Consider the following 25,563-nt stretch of genomic DNA (forward strand, 5'->3'; position numbering starts at 1 on the left):
AATAAGAAGGGTTAAGGGTTGGAAAGCTGTTGGAAGTCGACAGGGAGGGGGGAGGAAAAGGGTGGGGGATAGAGTAAGGGGAAAAAATGGGATTATATGTACTAAACTTGGAAATCTTTCTTTTTTTTCCACTCACCAATAAATTTTTTTTACTATATTTGCTTCCCTCATCATGCATAACATATATAATAGTATATGCAGCACATGTACGTAACAAAAGGTCTGTGCTTTGACCGGCATTGAGACGTTCCCAATAGCTTAAAAGTATATTTTTACGTGAGTCTTGAAAATACTTTTTCATGGTAATTGTACCACATGTATATTGGCAATATGAAGTAGGACACAGAAATCATAATCCGTTGTATACTGGAATTATGATCGAATGTCTGCTGGCGGTGAGCAGGAAGTTGATTGTTCAGTAAGTTCTTCACATGAGTTTGAGCCAATTTAGAGGCATCCATTTGTACAATTACACTGCTTTCTCACACAATAAGATGGCTTTCTTGCAGCAGGAGTCCTCATAACTGCTACTCATCTACCACCGCATCCAATTGGTAAAAGGAACCTAATAAAAAGGGAAAAATAAAAAGGTTGAGGTTTTTGAGTTGTGTCCCTGTGTGCCTTTGGTGTCTGCCAATAAACCCAGCTAATCTTGTAACAAGTTCTTACATTTAGTTCTAGATGCCACTGAGTGTACAAATGCCAAAAGCGGGCAATGCCATCTATCCGGTGTTGGTCATTTAAAGGATACACTTGACTGCGCAAGTGGAAAGCAGGGAACTGCAAGCAGTTCTGTGCTTTATTCAGGTCAGTCAATTTAATGTCCTGAATGACCATGAGCCTAGAGAAAACTGATTCCTCTCTGATAAATAAGATTATTTAGTAGTTATATTAGGCAAAAGCAGCTGTTAGCTGCAAAGTTCAAGCAGTTACCATAGAGGCACAAAGTTCCTCAACATGACACTATGCTGGAGATGAACTTTGCCATGAAACACTGAAGTAACCCAATCAGGAATCTTACCTTATATGTAATCAGGGGAGTTTGAACAAGATAAGTTTGCCTGGTGATGTTTGTGTTGCAATACGGTAGTCATTAGCTAATATAAGTTTGATGTTTACATTACAAAATCTCCTTAAATCTAATAAGCCTCACAAAATATTAATCAAAATAATTCCATTATAATTTTAACTTAGGATATGTACATATTAAAATATCTTATGAAATAAATATAATTTATGTACTAAATGAAAACTACAAAAAGGTATTCCAAATGTTGTGTGTGTGTGTGTGTGGGGGGGGTTGTTTTGCAAAACAGATTGCCCAGGAGTGACAGGAAATATTGGATGACCTTAAATGCTAGGGAAACCAAAGATAATGTTCATATTCATCAAGATCAGGTTAGATGTTGGTAGAACTCACCTGAACATCCTCCAGTTATTGAGGGACATTCAGTTCTCCTCCATTTCTGTTATTCTGCTCCATCTCTTTTCACATGCAGTGAAAATATACTGAAATGCAGTATATTTTTTTCTACAGTAGGAGTATGAGCATCTTTGATATGTGTAGGAAGAGGGTCAGTGAGTACCAAGCTCCAATGGCCTGATAAGAATATTAAATCTAACATTTATCCCCAATGAGTGTCTGATGAGGCATGCCATGCTCTGCTGATAGAGTTCACTAAAAACACATTATGATAATCATTGCAGCATACTAGCAAAAGCTGAGTAACCAGAGCCACAACAAAAGGGATGACCCCATTATGTTTTTTCACCAGGCAAGTACATTCAAATGGAAGCATTTTTGCCCTATTTACAAATTAGTCATTAGAACTGGTCATGATTCATGATCATTCCAATAAACATACATAGAAGAAAAATGAGAATTTCCCTTCTAACCTCATCAAATCCCACAAGGTTTTCTTCATATTTTTACTAAGCAATAACTGGCAGTGAACACAATCTGAATAATTACTCATTGTCTTATTTCTCTTCAATGTTAATATTTTAAAAATGTTTTTTTGATTCATCTCAGTCTGAAGGATGGCTAATATACTGAAAGTGTGATCCTAAGAACGCTTTCCTAAGAATAAGCTGCTCTGAATAGACCTGATTAGGATTGCTGAGTAGACCTTTGATTGCTCTCCTAGTTACATGAAAGCCCAGGAGATGGCCCATATGACGCAATAATACCCAGCAGATCTTAGTCTGACCCATGCCCAGCTGGACATCCTCCCAGGGACCCCATATAAACCACTTCAAGTTTCACAGTGGGTAAAAGGAGAGATATAAACGTAGCCAACCTACCCAAGGTGAGCATTTGATCTCTTCCCTTCATACTGGCAAGAGACATAAGGAGTTCCAGAAGAACAAATTAAGTTCTACCTCTTCATTCTCTTCATACAAGTTGAGATCAAAATGACCCGGAGTGATTTAAATTATAATAACAAATTATGTGCTTTATGACCTAGATAAATATTTAACTCAACCTTATTGTTTTTTCAATTGTCATATTTAAATCAGCATAGGTAGATTAATAATACTTAGAACAATGGTAGTGACCTAAGTTAGGACTGAAAATGTTTATGAGCCAATAAAACATTTTTAAAAAGTAATCATGTAGCAACTAATTTAAAAAATTTCTAACTATATGTTTATTATCATTTTTAGATTACCAAATAACCAGGCAACAAGATGAAGTGAACTTTATCTAGAGCTTTACTTACCATGGGTGATAGCATTTTCACTATGTTTCAGGCCGATTCTTAAAGAATTAAAGGTGTAATCATTGCATGGGTTGCGAGAACATGTGCAGGGCCATTTGCCCAAGGTGCCTACTGATGGTGGGAGATTTCTGGGGCAGCTTGCCTCCTCTTGCCAGTTGCCAATGATGGGTGGGCAGAGGCAAATTACCAAGGAGTTTGCCCACCATGAATGGGCACCTGGCAACCTCATCTGCATTGCAAAAAAGTGAAGGTATTTTTCTTTTCCCTTGCATGTCTCAGAGATTTTGGGTATCCATGATGGAGGGTTCAAGCCAGCCACAAGGGAAGCAAGAGACTGTTTCATCCTCTTTCCCATCCCCCTGCAGCCTTTACCCAAATAGCTATTACCCCACATGGGTTCTAAGACCCAGGGGATCGTTTTTCCAGGGTTTATAAATGGCTGTGTGTGTGTGTGTGTGTGTGTGTGTGTGTGTGTGTGTGTGTGTGAGAGAGAGAGAGAGAGAGAGAGAGAGAGAGAGAGCTACCCACTGATGGATTGTGTGATTAAAACCAAACAGCCACATTTCACCTTATATACCTAATGGATTTCAGCATGGAAAGTGGAAGTGAAAACACTGCACAATTGTGGACCCTACCAAGAGTTACTCCTGCTTGAGTAACTCTTGGTAGGGTTGTACTGTAAATAGTTCAGCAACTCTAATCAACAGCTTTTTTTCACTTGACAATAAGTAGGGGAGGGAGAGACATGTAATTCCTGTCGCATAAAATTATCTCAACCACTATTTCATCTTTATTCAAATATGAAGCTGTGCCTATAATGGCTTGAATAACAAACTGTTCAAAGCAAACTGTCCATTTTTATTACATTTATTTCAAGTCATTTTAGCTATACAGTACTTCGCAAAATTAGCTTTGTGAGTCTCCACAGCTGTAATCTTGTACTCTTCTGTATCTGCATTATCATTCTGTGAAATCATACCAAATGGTCATGTGTCTTCTCAGATGTGAATCACCTGTGCAAATGTGAACCATGTTGGGAAGTGAATGACATTCTCTATCCTCCTAGCTGTCTCTGTTGCTTTATCCAAGGTGAGCTTTCTCTCCAGTAGCAGCTTTCATGAAGTTTGGTGCAGCTTATTTCCCTAATATCTGGTCCTTAAAATTTCATCAACTAACAAACTCACATGCTGTTCTTAAGGCAAGCAGTGCCATGATATAGTGATCAATATATTCACCAGGGCCCTGACCTGGATAGCCCAGGCAAGCCTCATCCTGTCAGATCTCAGAAGCTAAGGAAGGTCAGCCTAGGTTAGTAATTGGATGGGAGACTTCCAATGAAGAACGGGGTTGAAGAGGCAGGCAATGGCAAACCACCTCTGTTAGTCTCTTGCCATGAAAATCCCACCAGGGTCGACGTAAGTCAGCTATAACTTTGACAGCACTCTCTATCACCACATATCACCAGGCAGTTGAGCTAAGCTCCTCAAGTGCCTGCCGGTAGCAAGCAAACTCTCAGCAGTTTGCCCCATTGCCTGCCAGTGGGAAGTTGCAAGCTGCCCGGTGATCAGCTACAACCAGCAGGCAACCTGGGCAAGTAAGCAGCAGGCGTGCTCCAAGCAGGCACACGATGGTGTCACTCATGCATGAAGGGTGATGATGACTCTTCTGCAAATGATGTCATTATGATGGGGCTGAGAGTGAGTGTATGTAAAGTGCATGCACATATTTCAGAGCATCAATGAGTATCAGGTCCACCCTCCTCAGCTGGAAGGGAATTCTTACCTGGCAACCCTAAATTGAGACTAAGAATAAAGATTGAGGCATTTAGCAATCACATTCCAAGTGTAGATGAAATGGTCCTCTAATGTTGGAAGGGCAGTTCCATAAGGATTGATGTGCCACAGGGCAAATTAATCCTTTAGCCTTTAGGTCCAAGAGAGTAGTAAAAATAGGACCTCTGCTGTTTCCAAGTGTCAGTATCTGAGGCTGGAAAGTGGAGTGGTCTGTAGGCCTCAATAAAGCATTTACCTCATACACAGACCTCAAGCCTGACTGCCAGTTTCCCTGCAGACCTACATTTCCCTGGCCCACTCCAAGCTACAGGAGTGGACTGGAGGGAAATGGAAGGAAACAGTCACCAACTGCTGACAGGGAGGCAGAGATCTAATAGAAAGCAAGCATATAAGGTCCTGTACAGTGAGAAAGGGTTTCTACTCCCTGAAGATGAGCAAGACTGAGGCTGCTTTTTGAAAGAGTTGATCCTTCTCCCATGGTGGGGGTGATCAGGAAATGAGACAGTAATAGAAATCAAATAAAGCAGTAGGTTATGGAACTTTTTTGCTTTCCAGCTTGCTTCTTTCAGTGTTTGTCCTGTGCTATTATAGTGAACCATGTATTAATTCTGCCCTTTTAAAAATAATTGTTCTCCTATCTACTTAACTATGTTATGTATACTATGTGTGGGGATCCCCTTTGAGGTCGCCAGGGCCTGCAGGGGGCGCTGTCGCCAGCGTGGTCCCTCCCGGCTGGCTGATGCCATGGGGCCCGGGCCTGGGGCTGCCTCCTTCGGGTGGGAAAGGGGGTTAAGCAGTCACCCACCCTTTTGTGCCCCTGCAGCCCTACCCTGCTGCTCTAAAGAGGAGGGGGGTATGCTGCACCCGCTTCCCTCTCTCTCTCTCACTCCCTGTTCACTTGCCCTGCTTCTCTTGCCAGAGCTGGCGTCAGCTTCCTCCCAAAATTCCCTGTTTGCTTGCCCTGCTTCTCTCACCAGAGCTTGCGTCTGCCTCTCCTCTCTCTCTCTCCCTGTTCACTCACCCTGCATCTCTTGCCAGAGCTGGCGTCGGCTTCCTCTCAATCCTTCCCTGTTCATTTGCCCTGCTTCTCTCACCAGAGCTTGCGTCCGCTTCTTCTCTCTCTCTCTCCCTGTTCACTCGCCCTGCATCTCTTGCCAGAGCTGGCCTCGGCTTCCTCTCAATCCTTCCCTGTTCATTTGCCCTGCTTCTCTCACCAGAGCTTGCGTCTGCCTCTCCTCTCTCTCTCTCCCTGTTCACTCGCCCTGCATCTCTTGCCAGAGCTGGCGTCGGCTTCCTCTCAATCCTTCCCTGTTCATTTGCCCTGCTTCTCTCACCAGAGCTTGCGTCCGCTTCTTCTCTCTCTCTCTCCCTGTTCACTCGCCCTGCATCTCTTGCCAGAGCTGGCGTCGGCTTCCTCTCAATCTTTCCCTGTTCACTTACCCTGCTTTGCTCTAAAGACCCTGGACCTCCCCTCCCCTTTCCATCCACCGCCGCGCGCACACCCACACATGCCACCACCACCCCCTGCTCTCGGCGTTCTGCCCTTTTATTCCCCCTTTCCGGTTCCTCCCCCCCATCCTCGCCTCGCCTCGTCTGCTGACGGGCGTCTCTCTCCTCCTCTGGGTGCAGTGCGTGGCTTGCAGTCCTGCCCTGCTCCGCCCAGTCCTCCACCTCCTGGGCGAAGCAAAGGGCTGGCTGGCCCTGCCCACTGGAGCCGCTCGCGCTGTGGCACCAAGCGTCCGCTGTGTCTGCTGGGCGCCCCACCGCCGGGCTGAAGTGTCTCCTCTGTCGGTGCAGGTGCATAAGGCGTGGCGAGCCCAACCTCGTCCCAACACAATGTTTGAGGCCAATTTGACTCCAAAGATATGCTATTGCTTCTAGTTTTACACCAAGAGTTACATCACTGGAGGGCCTCTGAAGTATTAGAGGAGCACAAATTGGGACCTGCCTGCTGCCCCCCATCCCCTGCTTTCAAGTACACCCTGACTGAAAAGAGAGATGCTTAGGGGACAGGGAGGGTATTCTGGATCCTAGAAGCAGGTGGTGGCAGCCAGTTAAGTCCTTGCCCACTCCAGGGCCAAAGGGGGAGGAGGAATGAAGCAGTGTGTGGGGAGGCAGAATCCTTGGAACATCTCATCTGCAGCAAATCTCAGGTGGCCCCACCCCTTTCCATGATACCAAGAAAGGGGAGGATCTCCAGCAGTGAAAAAGGTGCAGGTAGAAATATGATCAGTAAGGTAAGGGATGATATGAGCTTTTTTCAGATGAGAGAGAGCACCATCAAGAACAAATACAAGAATAGACTTCCAGAAGCCAGTCATGTAAAAAGGGCACGAAAAAGGCAAGTGCAACCTTATGCCCTTGGCAGACTTTTGAAAGAGAGAATCTCTCCAGTCAAGCAGCTATTCTTTGTAAGACAATCCAGTTGGCTCAGTTTTCTGAGCTTAGAGATGGCCAGGGGCAGGATGTAACAGGAGGCAGCAGGAAAAATTCATGAAAGAGAGAAAATTAGCAGTGCAATTACCTGCTGAGAGAAAAACAATGGATACTCTCTCACATGCAAAAAAACTCATCTTTTTTCCTGCCTCTTATCACATCGTCCCGTTCCCCCCCCCCCCCTCCTGAGATCCTGGAGGATTTTTGAGAGAGGGAGAGAGAGAGAGAGAGGCCAGTTGTGATTCTGCCTGGCTGAGAATCGCTGTTTTTTTTTAAAGACTACCTTTCCCAGGTAAGCTTGCGAGATCTGGGATCTCATGTAGTTTGGGCCTAATTTGTGAGCACTAGCAGAATGCACATTATATAAACTTTACACTTCCAAGGCTGTAATTGTTACGTGTTACCTGTGGGGCAGCATTGTTAAGAGAAATTTTCTTAATTCCTCTTTACCCAGTTTCTTCCTGAAATCCAACAATCCTTTTCTTTCCCACTTTTTAGGAAGTTGGAGTCAGTTTCTATTCATTTCCTTATTGATTAGAGAGAATTTTGAAGAGAGGAGGAGCAGGAAAGGAGGTTCTACAAAAATTTCAGAATTTCATTTTGTTGATGAGTAGTGTCAGTCAATGTCTGTCCAAACTTTCCTGCTAGGTCACCACCCTGTGGTGTGGATCATAAAACGACTTCAAGGGCTGAAGTTACAGAAGGATGCATTGATTTTTCTTCAATGAGGAACTGAAGAGATATCCTGCTCTTAAAATAAGGATGGGGGAAGAGAATAAGAGGAATCAATGGCTATATCTAAACAAGTGAATTATGGAAAAAGAAATTCCCCACCCCATAACAACCATACTCTCTAGTATCATTTCACAACAAAAACCGTGGGCAGTGAAGGATGTAAGGCTGAAATACTGTGACTATTAAAACTTTGTACAGAATGACTCCTTATTCTTTTTATTTGACTTTGGATCAGGCCCAGATAGGATGGAGCATGCAATGCAAATATTCTCCTGCCTGCACCACTACAGAATTCATTACTCATGCATTATGCATTCAAGCATTATGTCAAGTCTGAGAATGGAAATGTAATACAGAGAGCATTTTTCTTTCCAATGTTTTCCCCCCTTCATTTTAAATTATATCCAATACCATCAATACATTTCTTTCTTTTTTTTTTTTGGCTCATTGCCTTCCAGCCACCTTCTATCCTTACTCCTTTCTCTGACTATCTTGTGGTGGTTGCCTAATGACATACAGTTGCTTTTATAACTCATAGTTTATGCAGGGAGCAATAGGTTTGACTCCATGACAGTTTCACCGAATTCTCAGTATGCCTCAGTCATCACAATTAAGTATCTAGTGAAGGGGGAAAAAATTCTGCCACAACACTGGAAATTAAAAAACAAGTGACTGCCTTCCTCAAAACACAGGCGAATGTTGCAGAAACACAGTCACCCTCTCCAAAAATAAGATAGATTTCAGGAATCAAGAAGCAAACATAGCATCAAGATAATAGGAATTTCTGAGTCTTTGGGACCCAAAAGTGAACCTGATCCCTGGTTGTTCCTTATTATAATCAGAATTAAGAGTATTATTTTGCATACACTGAAAATGTTTCTATTAAATGTTCTAAGGTTGCATTGCCCTGAAATGTAATGGTTCAGACTACAAATAAAGGTGAGGCTGAAAGGCTAGATAGAAAGGAAAATGTTTAGAAAATGAAGTACCACAAATATACATGAGGACAAAGTACTTAAAAATTTGTCTGGTGTGGCTGCACAAATGTAACTCCATCCAGGATCCGGTGTGCATTTCTTTCTCCCTCAAATTCAGTTCCTACAATGACAAGTAGCTGCTCTAACTTCAGCATGGATTTTGCCCTGCTCCCATGTTTTATTTAAATTTTTCACTTTTTTAACATTTAGGAACCAACCATGTTTACATATATAACAATTTATTCGGTACATTGGAAAAACTGTTCAATATTTTAAAGTTTTTTCTTTTAAAGACTAGGCAGAGGAAAGTGGCTTTACAATTGTGTTAATGGCTAGTCAATGAACACTCTACACAATCACAAGGGAAGCTGAAAAGAAGATAATCAGAAGGAATTCTCATAAGATACTGGAGAGAAAACTGTATCAGTGCATGGGCTTAGACTAGAGTAACTCTTCTTAGGATTGCACTGTTCATTGCTTCTGCCCACCCTGTCATAATGGATAGCTAATCTGCATCCATTGTAAATATGGTTTCTGTGAAAATTATTTTGTTGCTGGAACACAGTCTGCTAAGGAAGCCGAGGCTCTATTCGGGTATAAAGAAAGCAAATAAATAATAATAAATAAATAGTTATGCATGGAAGGAAGCTGAACCAAAATTGACAGGAGAAGGCAGCCCCCTAAAAGCGTAATCAGTTTCAATTGTATTTATTTATTTAGACTAGCAACAAAGCCCATTGTGGGAAAAAATACAACAGGCTCTAGAAAGGGGAGGACAGGCAGTCAGGCATTCCCTCCTCCTCTGTCATTGATCCTGGCCAGATGAAGGCGGGCGGGCAGGCCACCTTCTCTGCACCTAATCCCGGCAGGGTGGAGCTGGGCATTGCCAACTGCTCCACTCCTTATCCCAGTTGAGTGAATGTGGAGGGCGGGCATTGCTACCTGCTCTGCTCCTGATCCCAGCTGGGTGAAAGCAGGAGGCAGGCATTGCCATCTCCTGATCCCAGCTGGGTGACCTGGAGGGTGGGTATTCCCCTGCTTCTCTCCTTATCCCAGCTGGAAGAAGGTGAGGGGGAAGCATTGCCACCTGCTCTGCTCCTGACCCCAGGTTGATGAAGACAGGGAGTTGATGAAGGCAGGTTGATGAAGGCACTGCTCCTGATCCCAGCTGAGTGAAGGTGGGGGGTGGGCATTGCCACCTGCTTTGTTCGTGCCTCCTGCCTGGAGGCTTTTTGGCAGCAGTAAGAGGTGATGGCTGTGAGAGGTGTGAGGTGGAGTTGGACTGAGGGAGGGGTGGTGTGGTGGGCACTTTGGCAGGTTCATGTGAGAGGTTCACATTGAAATGGCCCCTAGAAAGGTCACGCGCCATCTCCTCATGAACATTTAAAAACTCAGTTGCCATATTGACTTTTATATAAAATCCCTATTCAGGAGTCTTGTACTGTCTTTCTTCAGCTGTCTGCAGTTTCCTTTACCTGATTTTTACTTCAGAAAACAGAGTTCCACCAATCAGGCCACGTATGCAAATGACGTCAGGGAAGAGTGGCTGAGTTGGCAGTTGGGGGGAGGGGAATGAGCAGCCTGCCAGCCACACAGGGAAGCTGTATCCCTATGGGAAAACACATTTTACCCCTTTTTACCCCCTTAGGTGGCAAATTCCTTAAAATTGCTTCTTAGTGAGCCTCTATATCATGAAAGGAATATTCTCCCCAAATTTCATGTTTCTAGGTACAGGGGTTTGGGTTGTGCATTAATCAATCAGTCAGGACCCTTGTCTTCATATATATAGATATGTATATTCCATTCTTCTCCACAATGAGGACCTGAAGCAGCTTACAGCATCACTCTCCACTCTGCCATTTTACTTCACAACAAGTAGTCTGGGAAGTTTGTTAGGCAAACAGTTTATGATAGGCCCAGCAAACTTCCATGGCAGAATGGGGATCTGAAGCTGGATTCCCCATATTCCAGTCCAACCACTTATATTGCCATGGGGCAATGGTTCTTTTCCTCTAAGGGATATGGAGGCAATAAACACACAAATGGGGAAAGAAAATATATTTTATTAAGTAGATTAAGTAGTCTACAGAAGAAAATCATATCTTCAGAAGAATCAATGTATGAAAATACTATGCTTACGGCTCTTCAGCTGTCAGGAGCCCCTGGAGAACAATAGTGGATGGCCCCCGCCCCCCAACAGTTACACAGGACTGTTTTGTGGCTTCAGTCTTCACTGAGGTTCCAATCTCAGGGCTACTCCTATGGATTCACATGCTATTTTAAGATTTATTCATTTTACCGTGTTTGTAATAATACATAACTGACCTTGACAGGAGTGATATATTTCAGACTCTCCCTAAGCCAATTGATTAGTAGTGGTATGTTGCAAGCATCCAGTATGGATAACTATGCTATCTTCCTACTACTCTCTTTACTCTGTACCAGATACATAAGTTATAAACAATATAGTCCCCGGTTCAGTACATCAACTAGAACTACAAAGCAGAGACAAGTGTTTGAATCTGCAAGGCAGCTCAGGCACAAATGGAGAAATTGTGCCATGCCACCCAAATGCTTGAGTTGACAATAGTCTTCCGCAGTTTCACTATACTGCACTGACCGATTTAATATTGTACATAGAGAAATAATTTTAAAGAGAAAATGTAAACATTCATAGTAAGATTATAATACAAATAAACCTACAAATATTTGTAGGTTATAGTTACAGTAAAGATCAAGTGTCGGTTTTTTTTAGCTGCATATATCCAGATTTTTTGTAAACATATTTTTTCATCTATGTGTAAGTCATAAAAATGACTGAAAAAGAGTTTTATGTGGTTCTCTTTGAAATGATAGGTGGATCTTTATAGACAATTAGGGGAAAGACAACTGTAACTTAGTTGTTTTGTTTCCTGTTGCTTTCTATTGAACATATAATTGACAAACATCAAAGAATATGTGTCTGACATTCAAAACCACCAAGACTGTGTTCCACAAATCTAGACAATCAGCTACTTTTTTTAGTTTACTTGGGTAATTAGAAAGAATTTAAATGGGATTTGAATAACTGATCTATGATTAATTTGAATGGTTTGAATGGTTTGCTGGCACACAAAAATATTAGATACTGAAGTCAGTTCTTCAATATGATGTACTTAGAAAAGTGAAAGTGAATGGATCCACTCTCAGTTATACACTTTATTGGTAACCCCTTTCCATGTATCATACTGCACTGTAAATCAAAAACATGTAATGTTTGGTGCTGTCTAAAGATGGGGAAATACAAGTCCTAAATTAACTAAGGAAAAGGCCAGCTTTACTGAAAGCTAACATAATTACCAGGCAAAATGATAATGAACCAATGGATGCACATTCTAACACCTAAAGAACCCAACCCAAATGCCATTCCCCATACCCACGCATATTTATTGTACACTTTACAGCGGGACAATCTGTTCCCCCTCTTATATTTTTAAATTTCATATATGTACAGTTTTTCCCTTCCCCAAGACTGTAAATTCTTAAATTTCAGGATCACTGCTACCCAGGGTGTCCACTACTTTTACCTCATCAACCAGTTCTTCCATGTTGGGGAGAATCAGGTCCAAGATAGCAGAACCCCTTGTTTCCCTCTCCACTTTCTGAAAAATGAAAACAAGTCAGAAATTTATTTGACCTTTCATTTTTAGCAAAGTTAGACTTCCAACAGATATCTGGGTAATTGAAATCTCTCATGACTACTTTGTCCCATCACTTGGTGAACCGTGTACTTTGTTCTAATAGTTTTCATCCAAATCCTCTGCCTGGCTTGGTGGTCTATAGCAGGCTCCCACTATAATATCACTGTTATTTCTTACTCTTATTATTACCCAGAAACTCTCAACTGAACTTCCATGCTCAAATACATACATTTCCTCTCAAGTATATATCTCCTTTACATATAATACTCCTCAGGGCTTTTATTCAGGGGGAACGCAGGGGAACGGAGTTCCGACACATCTTGAAAATACTTGGCAATAGTGCTTGAAAATAATATGATTTCAAAGAATCCCATGTGTTTCTTCCTCATTTTCCTCTTGAGAGTTCTGCCACTTCTTTTCCCCAAAAAAATCCCCTGATACTCCTCCCCCCTTCTTTATTTGTCTATCCCTTTTGAACAAGTTGTATCTCACAATCCTAGTATTCCAATTGTAAGTGTCATTTTACCAAGTTTCAGTAAAACCTATTATGTCATAGTTTCCTTCCTGTATTAGGACTTCAAGTTTCTCCTGCTTGTTTCCCATACTCTGCGCATTATTGTAGAGACATTGGAATCCATGACTTAAATGCCATGAGGTTTTTGTTTCTGTGCTTACTTGTGAGTTAATGTTTTCTAGCATGTGTTCCACTCCCTGCATATCTTTAGTGTTCTCAGTTCCAGTTATAGGCTTTGAATTTTTGTCTCTCCCCCTCCCTGGGATTTAGTTTAAAGTCCTCCTTATCAGGTTTGCAAGGCTCTTACCAAACATATTTTTTCCTACCTAATGAAGTACTAAGCATCTCTCAATAGAAGAGCTTCATCTAGGAAGTGGAAGCCATGGTCCAAAAAAACCAAACCTTTCCTGATGACACCATTCATTTATTTGCAGCATTCTTCTTTCCCTTCCTAAACTACAGCATTCGACAGGAAGAACTGATGAAAACACAACCTGTGCTCCCAGGTCCATAACCTTTTTTACCCGGAGCCACATAGTCTCTTTTAATGCATTATGGACTGCGCTGGGCAATATCCTTTATTCCCACATGGATCAGCAAGAAGGGATAATAATCTGTGTGCTAGATTAGTCTTCCTACACTTTCTGTCACATCCTGGATGAGTGGACATGGTAGACAGCATACCTCTCAAGAGGATAGGTCCTATTGTCACACTTTACCCTCTATCCCTCCCAGTAGAGAATCCCCATCAGCACATGTCTTCTTCTATATGAGGGAACAGAAGCTCAAGTTGTCTCATCCAAAGGGGCCTGAGAAATTTCCTTCAACATTCAAGGAGACTGGGAGAATAGCCCTTGATCCAGTGGTCCAGAATCAATATCTATGGAGAGAGCCTGGGACCGATTGCTTAGCATCTGAAGCTCAGAATGTCTCCTAATTTTCCTGCTCCTGTGGGTTACTTTCTTCCATGTACCCAACTCCTGTATTGGGTGCTTCTCCTAATCCTGAGATACCTTTCCGTCCTGTTTCCCTTTGAGAAGTATTTCATGTGTTCTGTTCATGAACTCTTCACCTTCCTTTATGAAATGGAGTGTGGACAAGCGTGCCTCAAGTCCCTGTATTTTCTTCTCCAGTACGGCTACCAACTTACACTTGCTGCAAGTGTAATTGCTATTACCCTCCGATAAGAATACGAACATACCACAGACTTTGCATGCCACTGACTCAGCTCTCACACCAGTCATGCGGCTGCAATCCATTTCAGAAGTAGTTCAGGGGAGGGGAAATTGACAGAGTACGCTTCTCGGCTAACATTGTGTCTCCTTTTACTTGAGCATCCTTGTCTAAGAGGTCTCATGCAGAGAGACTCCAAGACTGTCTTCTATCAGCTGTTGCCTTCTGACACACTTCTGGTGATGTCAGGATGTGGCATATGCTAATGAGTTATGCTAATGAGTTGTGCTAATGAGTTATGCTAATGAGTTCCTGCAGTTCTTTTTCTCAGAAATGACCCCTGGCAGCAGCTCATGTATTGGCTGATTCCGCACATGTTGGATAATGCACTTCCAATCCTCTTTAGAGATCATTTGAAACTGAATTTTTCATGTGTGAAACAAAAAATCCACTTCCAAACAATTGAACTTCAGGGGCTAGCCAATGGTAACACATCTTATCTATTTTAAAACAGCTAAATTGGCTGTTCAGTTGTTTCCGAGTTCGATTTGAAGTACTGATTATATCCTATAAAGCCCTTCACAGCCTCACACATATAAAGGACTGTCTCTTCCCAAACGTGTACTGGGGGTAGAGTACCAACTATGCTCCTCCCATTTCCATATACTAGTTGTTGCCATGCCTAATGTAGCTTACCTAAGTTGGTAAGCTACATTAGGCATGGCAATAACTTACAGTAAAGTTGGTTAATCTTAAAGGTGCTACTGGACTCTTTACTATTTTGCTACTACAGACTAACATGGCTAACTCCTCTGGAACTATGAAACCAGAGTATCATTCATTTATAATGGTTATTTTAAGTATTAATAAATCATATGTATCCTGTGAAATATATCCATATATTACAGCAGCAGACATTTTGATGAATAAAAACACTTTACTTTCATCTAATGAGAATGATAATTTTCGGTTAGTATGCAAAGAAATTTCCAAAGAAAATATCGCTTTATCTCACAGTCAGTAGCTGTGTCACAGCTTTAATATAATTATTTATATTTAAATAACTTAATTTGGTTCCCCATATAATGGCTACTTCCACTGTGTCTATAATGTGGCATGTTCACAGTTAATTCATCATGCTACAAAATGAATCAAAGCACTAAACAAGAAACATAAAATATCCTGATTTTCACCACATCTTCCTGACAAGGAATATTGCTCTATTTTTAATAGCACTTGAAAAGTACTGCTTTGTTTGTGTGTATATGTTAGAGAAATTATCTCACTGGATCAGTCCAAGCTCTTCTTTTTAAGAATTCTGTGTTAGACCCTTTCAATGTGGAGGTGTCAGGGAGCAGGCATGAAAAATATCTTCCCCACTTTCCTCTTCCCTCATGGGCAAAGTTAGTTATTTTGAACCAGTTCTCACTTATCCTCTCAGCTCTCTGTGCTGTGTGACACTTTGTCCACTGACCATTAAAAGAAAGTTTATGTGACAAACTAGGCTGCTGGAGGAAAGAGGGGAGATCTTCTTGTGCAAACTACTTACACTTGGGCATTTTTTGGATCCATCCCCGTGTTTCCAAGAACAGGCTATCAGATGCCTGTGGAAGTTCAGAAACTGAAGACTATGATAATACTGAAAACGCATAAATCCAATGTTATGTCAACTGCACTGGTTAGCTAATTTTTCCTGACGCCAATTAAAAGTGTTCATTATTACATTTAAAGCCTGTCATTGGCTAGAGTCTTGATACTTTGTATCTCCTTATATACTGCCATGTGCCACCTACATTTTTCAGGTAGCCTTCTCAATATAGTGCCTTTTGTAATGATAGCCAGATCACAATTTTTTCCCACAGTGTGTCCTGTCCTTTGAATGCAGAGGGCACTATCATTTGCTACATTTAGGAGGGATTTAATGATTAACTGTTTTGTTAGTTTGGGTTGTATGTTTTTCATTCTCTGTGTTTTTGTTAATTCTGTGTGTTTCTCAATTGTGTGGATTTTTTAAAAAAATCCTGTTAGTTGAACCATTATGTTTTGTGTTCTTGTAGTCTGGAATAGCACTGTTAGCTACCCTGAGACTGAAGTGATAGGGGATGGATGGATGGATGGATGATCTAATAGTCTGTTCTCTGTTTCCAGTTTCTGATAATTCAGAGGTATGTTACTTGTCACTGTCAAACGAAGTTCCATGCATGTATATACCAGAGACATGAATAAAGACATAGGATTCTTATCTCAATACAATTGGTAATTTCTGTTTTAATCAAGTGGCTTTGTACCTTTACATCCTGACTCCTTTCTTTGGTCCACCCCATCCACCTCCTGACTGGGTTATAAAGGTTCACTCATCTCTGTATTTGAAGAAGGGAGCTTTGTCTTTTGAAAGCCTATATCCTGAAAAATCTTGTTGATCTCTTAGATACCAATGGACACAAACCCTGAAGTTCTACTGCAGACCAACACAACTATCTTCCTGAAATTATATCCATGCACGAAATATCTCTACTAACTATTGGTAGGTGAATCTAAATCCTTTGTACAAATATTTGGTCATTCACAAACTTTGAATTCAATTCTAATTGTTCACTGTGTGAGGAAATACTTTATTTTGTTTATTTTGAACAAAATCAGATGAATTGTGTGACTGCCAAGTTCTGGCATTATGGCAAAGAAAAAAAAATCTGTATCCAGCCACTCCACATAAATGACTTCAATAATCCATAATTATGCCTACATTTTACTTTCATTTTTTCTACTCTAAAGAGCCTCCTAAACTTTAACCTTTCCTGATATAGATGATAATCAAAGCATGGAAAAGTATCTTAATGTACTGTTTGGTGGTGGAGAGTACCCTCAAGTCATAGCTGACATGTTGACTCTTGGTGGGGTTTTCAAGGCAAGAGACTAAAAGAGGTGGTTTACCATTGACTGCCTCTACAACCCTAGTCTTAGTTTGAGGGGGGAGGTCTCCCATCCAATTACTAACCAAGGCTGACCCTGCTTAGCTTCTGAGATCTGATGAGATCTATCCAGGGCAATGTACTGTTTAAGTTCCCTTAAAAGGATTCTCTATTATGGTTATATGATAGGTTATATGTTATCAGATATATTGTAGCTTTTAAAATACTAATTATAAAACACTACATGATGGCATCATTTTGGGTTTACTAGTACAAAATATTAAACCATGCTGTCTGCATATTCATTTTCAGCCTATGGTAATCACATGAACTACATTCTTTTTTCCCATTGCTCTTGAAAAGCTGGACTATATATAACATAGTTTCTCCAACTTCTAATGTCTCCTTATTAATACATTTTTATACAATTTAGTATGCCATTGAGACTTGCATTTTACTCTGCTTACATTCATGAGGCTAATTAGATAAGAAAAAGTAACATTATGTGGGCAAAATAAAATGATGAGACTGAAAATGCTGTGAACAGGAAATCTGCATAGCCAATAAAAAGTAGGTCATGCCCATGTCCATCAACGATCTAAAAAGGAAAAATGGCATTGGAGGAATATCCAACAAAAACAGTGGTTTTAAAAACAAAATGTTAAAACTAGAATTACAAACTTTTCCTTTTCCTTTTTTGAATATCCTGTATTTATTCGGTAGGTATTCAAGCTGCTTTAAGTTGCTCACAGCTGCTGTGTCCCAAATCTTGTTGGAACTTGATTGCTGCCTTTGCGGTAGGGAGCAGTTGCCCATCCCTAACATAGGCTATATATTGGGAAGGGAAGAAAAAGCAAGTACTAAAATCACAGCCAGTGTGGTACAGTAGCTAAGAGCGTTTGAACAAGGGCCAATCTTCAAGTTACAAAGTCTTTGTTAAGAGATGACACAGAACTTTGTATCAAATAAATGGTGAGAGTTTTATGCCTCCAAATATACTTCGGCTTTTTTGGGTCACAGTCACAATTCACAGGAAACCACAGCTTTCCCCTTGTATCATCTTTGCATGCTCAAGCCATGTGGTGGTAGTGCTGTTTGCTCCATTGAGAAGTACCCAGTCCCAGATTTACCCAAGTCTCCATTTGTGGTCTGTGAGGCAAGGAGGTGTAGAGTGCAGCAGCTGCCATAATCTTTGGCCAGCCTCTCTCTTCTAGCTTAACCTAGCTCACAGGGTTATTGTGAGAATAAAATGGAGAAGGAGAACCATATAAGCTGCCCTTGGAGAAAGGGCAAGATTAAAATGAAATGGATAGCTAAAGTTAAAATTCAAATTAACAATTCTGTGTATGACTTCTGAACAACAGATTGCTTTCTTCTTTCTTCATTAGGGTCATTTTTGCTCCATCACATATGTCATTGTTTATATTTATGTTAAGCAAATGCTAAAAAAGAACAAAGGAAATACTATCCCATCTGTATTCAATTACTGCATGTTTGCTGCCACTGCTCCATTACTATAGGACCAGCCTCATGCAGTTTAGCTTGAATGTATACAGAAAGTAAATTATTATTGCTAAAAGTGCATTAATTCTAAGAGATCAAATATTGTTTACACAATTTCAGATATATGCAATATTCTCAAATCTTATACAGCATAGTGTCTTTAATTCAGGCTGTAGTTGTGTGTGAAAAACTCCTACTCAGAGTCATGAAAATACTAATCCTGTTCTCAGAACATATGATACTTTCTTTTATATTATGAGAAAATACCGAACAGGCGGTTCTTGCATATGTCTGTAATTTGTTGTCTTGTATGCAATGTATATGCATTGGGTGAGGTACACACACTGTGAATCCAAAACCAGCACAAAATTCTGTGTAATTATCTGCCTTTTATGTTTGGAACTCAAAATAAATTCATAATGAATAAGAGAAGCACAAACTTTACTTGGACTCTTCATTGTATTTGAAAAAAATCAGTAAGTGCCACTGATCTATGGCTGTTTTATCTATTAATTTAAGATATTTCTATAACCACCTTTCTACCAGGCATTCCAGGATCCAAGGCAGGTACCAACAATGTAACCCAGTTCCCCACTTTGAATGGGAGGTGGAGGAAACTTTTGCCAGTAACACCTTTCAAAGAAATGAGGCAAGTGAAGTTTGTTGGGAGTTGTGGCCATTATGTGTCATGTGTGCTCTGGCCATTGGGAAGGGCTGCTCTACCTTCTTTCCCTGTTCCTCCTCCATCCTTATTTTGGCAATATAAGAGTAGCCAGTTGTTTTGGAGATGAACAGGAATTTGGGAGGCCATATCAAATTAGCTATGATGAGCCACTCTTTTTTGCTTGCTTCATAGTACCATCCAGGGAGTGAGCATTAGGTCCTAACTAGGTTGCAGGACTGTGCAAGGTCAAGTGAGATAGGTCAGAAAATTGGTGAGCACCTTGAGATATCCAGAAATTTAAGGAGTTGGCTGTATGGCCAGGGGAATCCCTTGGTGCTGTGTTACATTATTCCAAACCCTAGCTGCTGTACGGTACAGTGCGGGTGATGGAGATTCTGCACCTCTTGGTTGAATTATGTGCAGGCAATTAGGAGCAAGGCATAGCATCAATAGCTGTGCAGAGTTTTGAGCCAGGGTTGCTCTAGATGAAGCAGACTTTGAGAAATGTTGGGGCGTACGGGACAAACTAGACATTACTGCATCCACAAGTCTGCCACAAGCCTGCAGCATCATATTTAGTGACTTTTTTTAAAAAAACCTTTTACATTTACTATGTCACGGGGGCATGATCCTGTTGGATTAGAATCCTTAAAATTTAACACAACACTACAATCTCCAATAATGGCACGGGACACATTTTTTGTCAATTTTATTTTATCAGACTATAACCTTGTAAACAGCATCAGTTAATTTTCACTTAGCATATCTGCTTACATGTTTGAACCTCTGACCTCTTTCTCAATCGGGTATATGTAACTGCTAATTCTGTTGGTTTATGATGGGACTCACACCTGCTCTTTCTGCAACAACCCATTCCTTCCCCGTTTACATTGAGATTTATACTTGAAAGGCTCATGGTGTCATTCACACCAAGCCTTGACTCCTCCCTACAACCTGCCCCATAAAAACTCCCTAGTATGGTTTTACATCACATATCTATCTGACAAAGTGGGCTGTGATTCATTGAAGCTCGCCACTGAAATAAATGTTAGCCTTTAAGGTGCCATTCTCTCAGAGTTGTACCTCTTTGACAGAGAGTGCTAGAGATCTTTAAAAGAATGTTCAGCAGCAACAATTTCTGTGATTCAGGAAACCAAAACAATGGCAATCAATATTATAACAGGGTATCAATATATCTAATAATCAACCCATCTGGAGGTATTTAAATCCATGGATTGGGACCACATTGAGAGAAGGGAGTTATTTCTCCCAACTTGGGGAACCCTCCCAAGGTTTACAGAAAAATCCAAAACCATAACAAAAGAGTCTACTCAAAAAGAAAGTAGACAACTGCCCTGGAACCAGTACTGTGCAAAGGAGGAAGAAGAGGAATCTTCTCAGCCCTCCCCCCCATCCTCCACCTGTCACCAACCTACATGCCTTCAACACCACCTCAGAGAGTGGGTGAGGAGGAGTGAGAGCCACTGCTGCTGCACTCCCAATGTCCCCACTTCACTGTTTACCCACCACCATGTGAGTGAGTGAGTGAGTGAGTGAGTGAGTGAGTGAGTGAGTGAGTGAGTGAGTGAGTGAGTGAGTGAGTGAGTGAGTGAGTGAGTGAGTATGCCTGAGCTTCAGGTACCAATACTGTCACAGACATTAAGATGGCTGAATTTTGCAATAGCAGCTAGAAGGTGAGATCGCCAGCTGGGACTGCACAAAGGCAAAATAACTGGCAGAAAAAAAACTGTCATTAAAACAATCCCTCACTCCTAATCCATTGGCTAAGGCTGTAATAGCAAGTGAGAAAAGCTTCTGAACACTTCCTCAACATTAGAAAGCAATGCTGTGTGATGGCAGCAGCCCAAGAGAAGCTCAAGGGAGATACAGACTGTGCCTGCACATTAGGGGGTGAGTGGGGAGAAGAGATTGTGATGGTGAGAGACGCGGGGGGGAGGGGAGGAAGCAAGGGTTCCATTCTACAAGTGAAGCTCTGCTGACAGAGCTTTGTGTCCAATTCTTAGTCATCTAGTTCATGTGATGATGTATTTGTTTTCAGGCAGATGAGGAATAAGGAGACCCAGTGCGCTGTGTTGGATGACCAAAGGTCAAAATAGCAAGGATAGACCAGCAGACTTTTAAATCCCTCAGTCCCAAGCCATCATCATCCCAAAGCCAAAACAAATCCTCACACCAGTGTCAGGATGGGCACACTCCTCTCCATCAGCGGCGCTGCCCACAAACCCTCTCTTCTCTAACCTTGGTTGAAGGGTAGAATGGAGTAGAATTCTACAAATATACAGTCCTTGAAATTCCTTATCTACCAGAGAACAGATTTATTTCTAGAACATTAGCAGCCATTGTTACAGAACTGAGCAACTCTGGGGTAGCTGCACAGGAACAATCTGCCATCTCATTCATCCGGGAAGTTGTACTGTATAGAGTACAAAAGATCAAAGCAGAGAGCAGGTTCTAAGCATGAAAAATGTGCAACTGTACTGATGTTATTTGCATACATGGCCCAGAAATTCTGCTTATTCTCAGCAGAGTTTTAAACTGTGTGAGATTGGATATTGGCCATTTCCACACGCTGTTAAAGAGACGGGCCACTTACTGAACACTGGCGAGTTTTTTCACAAATTCCAGATGACTCTGATTTCAAAGCAGAAGCAGGCAGTTTGGTTTCCATTTGTTCAGCGTCTTTTAGCAGGCACAGGAAAGAGTGGGAAATCCCGTTCTCAGAAAAGACGCTGAACAAACGGAAGCCAAACTGCCTGCTTCCGCTTTGAAATCAGAGTCGTCTGGAATGTGGGAAAAAAGCCAGCATTCAGTAAGTGGCCCATCTCTTTAACAGCGTGTGGAAATGGCCATTATTACAAAAGCTTTGTACAACAGTCCCATAGGAATTCTTTTGAAGAATAAAAATACCATGTGTGTCTTTTAGGTATTTTAGTAATTTCATAACAAAGAGGGTCAGATTTGGCAATAAGCACCTGCCTTTTGGGAACTAGAGCAAACCCACAATTTCTTCTCATAAAGGTCATACAACAGTTATTTAAAATAACTAATTTGAAGTCATGACCAAGGTACTCACTAACAAAGTGTTTTCTGAAGACCTGTTTTCATTGCTGAAGTTCATTTCTCATTATTAGTGAATAGAATTGAAGAGTGTAATAGGTGTAGATTATGAACCCCATTTAAGCGGTTTTGACCACAAATTGGTTACCAATACCTGTGGATGAAAAATCCGTTGTAGAGGAATAACTACTTTATTGTTAAAACCTTAATAAAGAGATATGAGGCACCAAGCAATGAACTTAAAATTAATATTATATATACTGGGAAACTTGTCTATTGCTTTATTTCTTACTGTGGTATATTGCTGCCTATGTGTAAGTTACATTTATCACTTTGAGAAGAAGAAATATAATGTAGTTTGTGCTTACATTTAAAATGCTGTGAATGCATACTAAATCTACAGAACTCTTCAACTTATACCAGGTATGTACCTCTAAGTGTCAGACAACAGCACTATTGAACTCCACAAGATACAAATGCCACACTCAAATGTCAAATGAAAGCATGAAAGGGAAACACTTTCACTTCAGCAAGGTAAGTGAATAGATGTGAGCATGTTTTGAGGTTAGTGAAGCAAAGTCCCATGACCCAAAATATTCAGTATCCTAGTCCAGTGAGCAGTCAAGCTCTTCGACAAGAAGAAATGCTAAATTTGGAGAGTTGATGAGAAAAATGCACATGTTCACGCACTATCAGCACAAAGTTATTTAGCACAATTGTTCCTGTAATTGCAGTACCTTGAGAATGTTCAGTGTTCAATGGTCCTCGAAACCCACACTTCCAATTGTGTGATGATGGGTTCTGCTAGAAGCATATATGAGCTGTGAAGAGCTGGAATTTTCAGTCTCCCCCAATATCCAGCCTAGTCTACAGTTTCTCTTTAGATGTATATTGCTGATTTTTCTTTTCTTCTTTTATGAAACATACAATTCCATATGAGTTCCAGTTATCTGAATTCATATATCTGAACTGACAGCTGGATTTTTCTTTCTCCTTACACATTATAACAAAACCTTACAAATCTTATTTATGATTATTTAAAGCATCTTATTCTGCAGAAAGATCAGTGCAAGCAAAACAAGTTAAAGCTATCTGAAATTTCACAGTGTTGCAAAATTGTTGAACAACTGAAATAATTCCATGGTTGCCTGAATACAATAGCAGAACAAAGAAGAGTGGTCTTTTTCACCTCTTCTGTATCCTCATTTGAGATAGTGTCAATAAATCACAATAAAGTAATAGACTAGTTCAGTAAAATAAATGTTATCTCATTTTATGGCAGGCAAAAGTTTTTAAAAAATGAAGGGAAGGGAGACAAGCCATCTTCTACCTTGTAGTCATATGACCTTGCTCAGATGGGTGTGTGATACTTATATATGTCATTGTGACATATTTCAACTATTTGAAAGGTGCAGTGTTCGGGGGACATGCCAGGGCTGAGTGGTAGATCATCTGCTTCTCATGTAGAAGGTTCCATGTTCAATACCAGGAATCTCTAGTTAAAAGAATCAGGTGGTAGATGATGTGAAAGACCTCTGCCTGAGACCCTAGTTAGTTGCTGCTAGTTAGAATAGATGATACTAAACTTGTTAGACCAAAGGTCTGAGGGAATAATATTGTTGTTGATGATGATGATTGTGTCTGGTCCACCTTTCTCACTGAAATCCAAGGCAATTACATACTGAATACAATATAATCAATAGCTAGGATATTCACAGCCAAAATACAGTATGATCAACAGTCGGACATTCAATGCAAACAGATACAAAAAAATCCACAAATTCAAAAACTAGCATAAAGCCAAACGTGTAGCATAAAGCACAAGTAATTAACAAGACATCTTTAACAACATTGAACTACCCAGTAGGAGTGTATCCACACCAACAGGCAGTAGACAATAAATTAGTCTACAGTCCCTATCCCTTACCAACATATCTACTTAAGTTATTTCTGATGACATAGCCCTATAATTTGAGTAGAAAACCATCATGAATAATTCACATTTGCTTAATTTGTGGAAAGCCAGGAGAGTGGGAGCTTTCCTGATCTCCTCAGACAGGTCACTCCACAAGGTGGGAGCTTCCACAGAGAAACTGACTTTGAACTGATTCCTCTAAGCAATGGGAAACCAATGGAGTGACTGCAGAATGAAAGTGATATGCATGCTCCATCTAGTTCCTGAAAGTAAACAAGCTGCAGCATTTTGCACCAGCTGGAGTCTCTGAGTTGACTTTGAGGGGAGACCTATGTAGAGTGAATTACAGCAGTCTAGTCTCGATGTTATCATGGCATGAATCCAAGTGACAAGATCAGCTGTGTCTAGGTAAGGGGCCATAGTCCAGGCTAGTCTAAGTTGGGAGAAGGGGTTTTTTTGCTGCTACATTTTCTTGTTTCTCTAACATCACTACTAGCGCCAACATAAGCCCTAGGCTTTTCACTGAGTCAGTCAGGGTCAGCTGGACCCCATCAAAAGACAGAAGCACCATGTCCTTTGGAATCTTAGCTTTTCCAACCAGCATCACTTCTGTCTTGTCTGGGTTCAATTTCAATTTGTTTGCTTTCAGCTATTTAACAACAACTGTCAAGCAATGGCTCAGTACCTCTACAGCATCACCAGAAGCTTTGGATAGTGAGATATGGAGCTGAATATCATCTGCATATTGATGACATCAATTCCATAGCTACAAATGGCAAAGGAGTTTCATAACTGTGGAGAGAAAAAAATAGGGTTTGGGTCAGGAAATGGGCTCACTATATCATGGATCCAGCACCAGCTTGGCTAAACTCCCAAAGGTCTTTGCAAGAGGAGGCAATAAAGAGACTGGTAACTGACACAAAACACCAGCAAGGCTTTTGGCCTTTCGCATATAAATTGTTTCAGAACAGTGAGATAAGGTGCAGGGCTGTCGCTTATCTCCCTGAATAAGAAAGGCAGAAGAGTCTGTGCTGGAAAAGTGTGGAATTCCTTTTGTAATTTATATCTGTAACTGTTGACGTATCAAAAGTCACTGCCTGTCTCATGGAAGGAGATGCCCTGATTTATTGTTTAAGAACATCCTTATACAGGATCTGTGTTTGGGTTTTCAAAAGGAAAAACGAGAACGCAATTGATGAGTGTGTCAATTTGTGCAACCCTTTGATTTTATCCTATAAAAAGCTCAAGCCCCTTAGACTCGGGGCTGATTGTGCCAACTAACAGAGAGATTTTTAACTCCTGTGGTTGGACCTCAGCCCAAGAGCTCTTGATTTCTGGGGAAGAGTCTGGTTGTTGTTCTTCTGTATCTCTATATGGTACTGCTAGGCTTTCTTCCTTTTCTGACAGCCAAGGTCCGAGCTGGTGCCTGTTGACTTGCTGAACTGTAACCTTTGGTTCATTTA

This window comes from Eublepharis macularius, chromosome 3 (assembly GCF_028583425.1).
Source record: "Eublepharis macularius isolate TG4126 chromosome 3, MPM_Emac_v1.0, whole genome shotgun sequence".
In the NCBI taxonomy this organism is placed as follows: domain Eukaryota; kingdom Metazoa; phylum Chordata; class Lepidosauria; order Squamata; family Eublepharidae; genus Eublepharis; species Eublepharis macularius.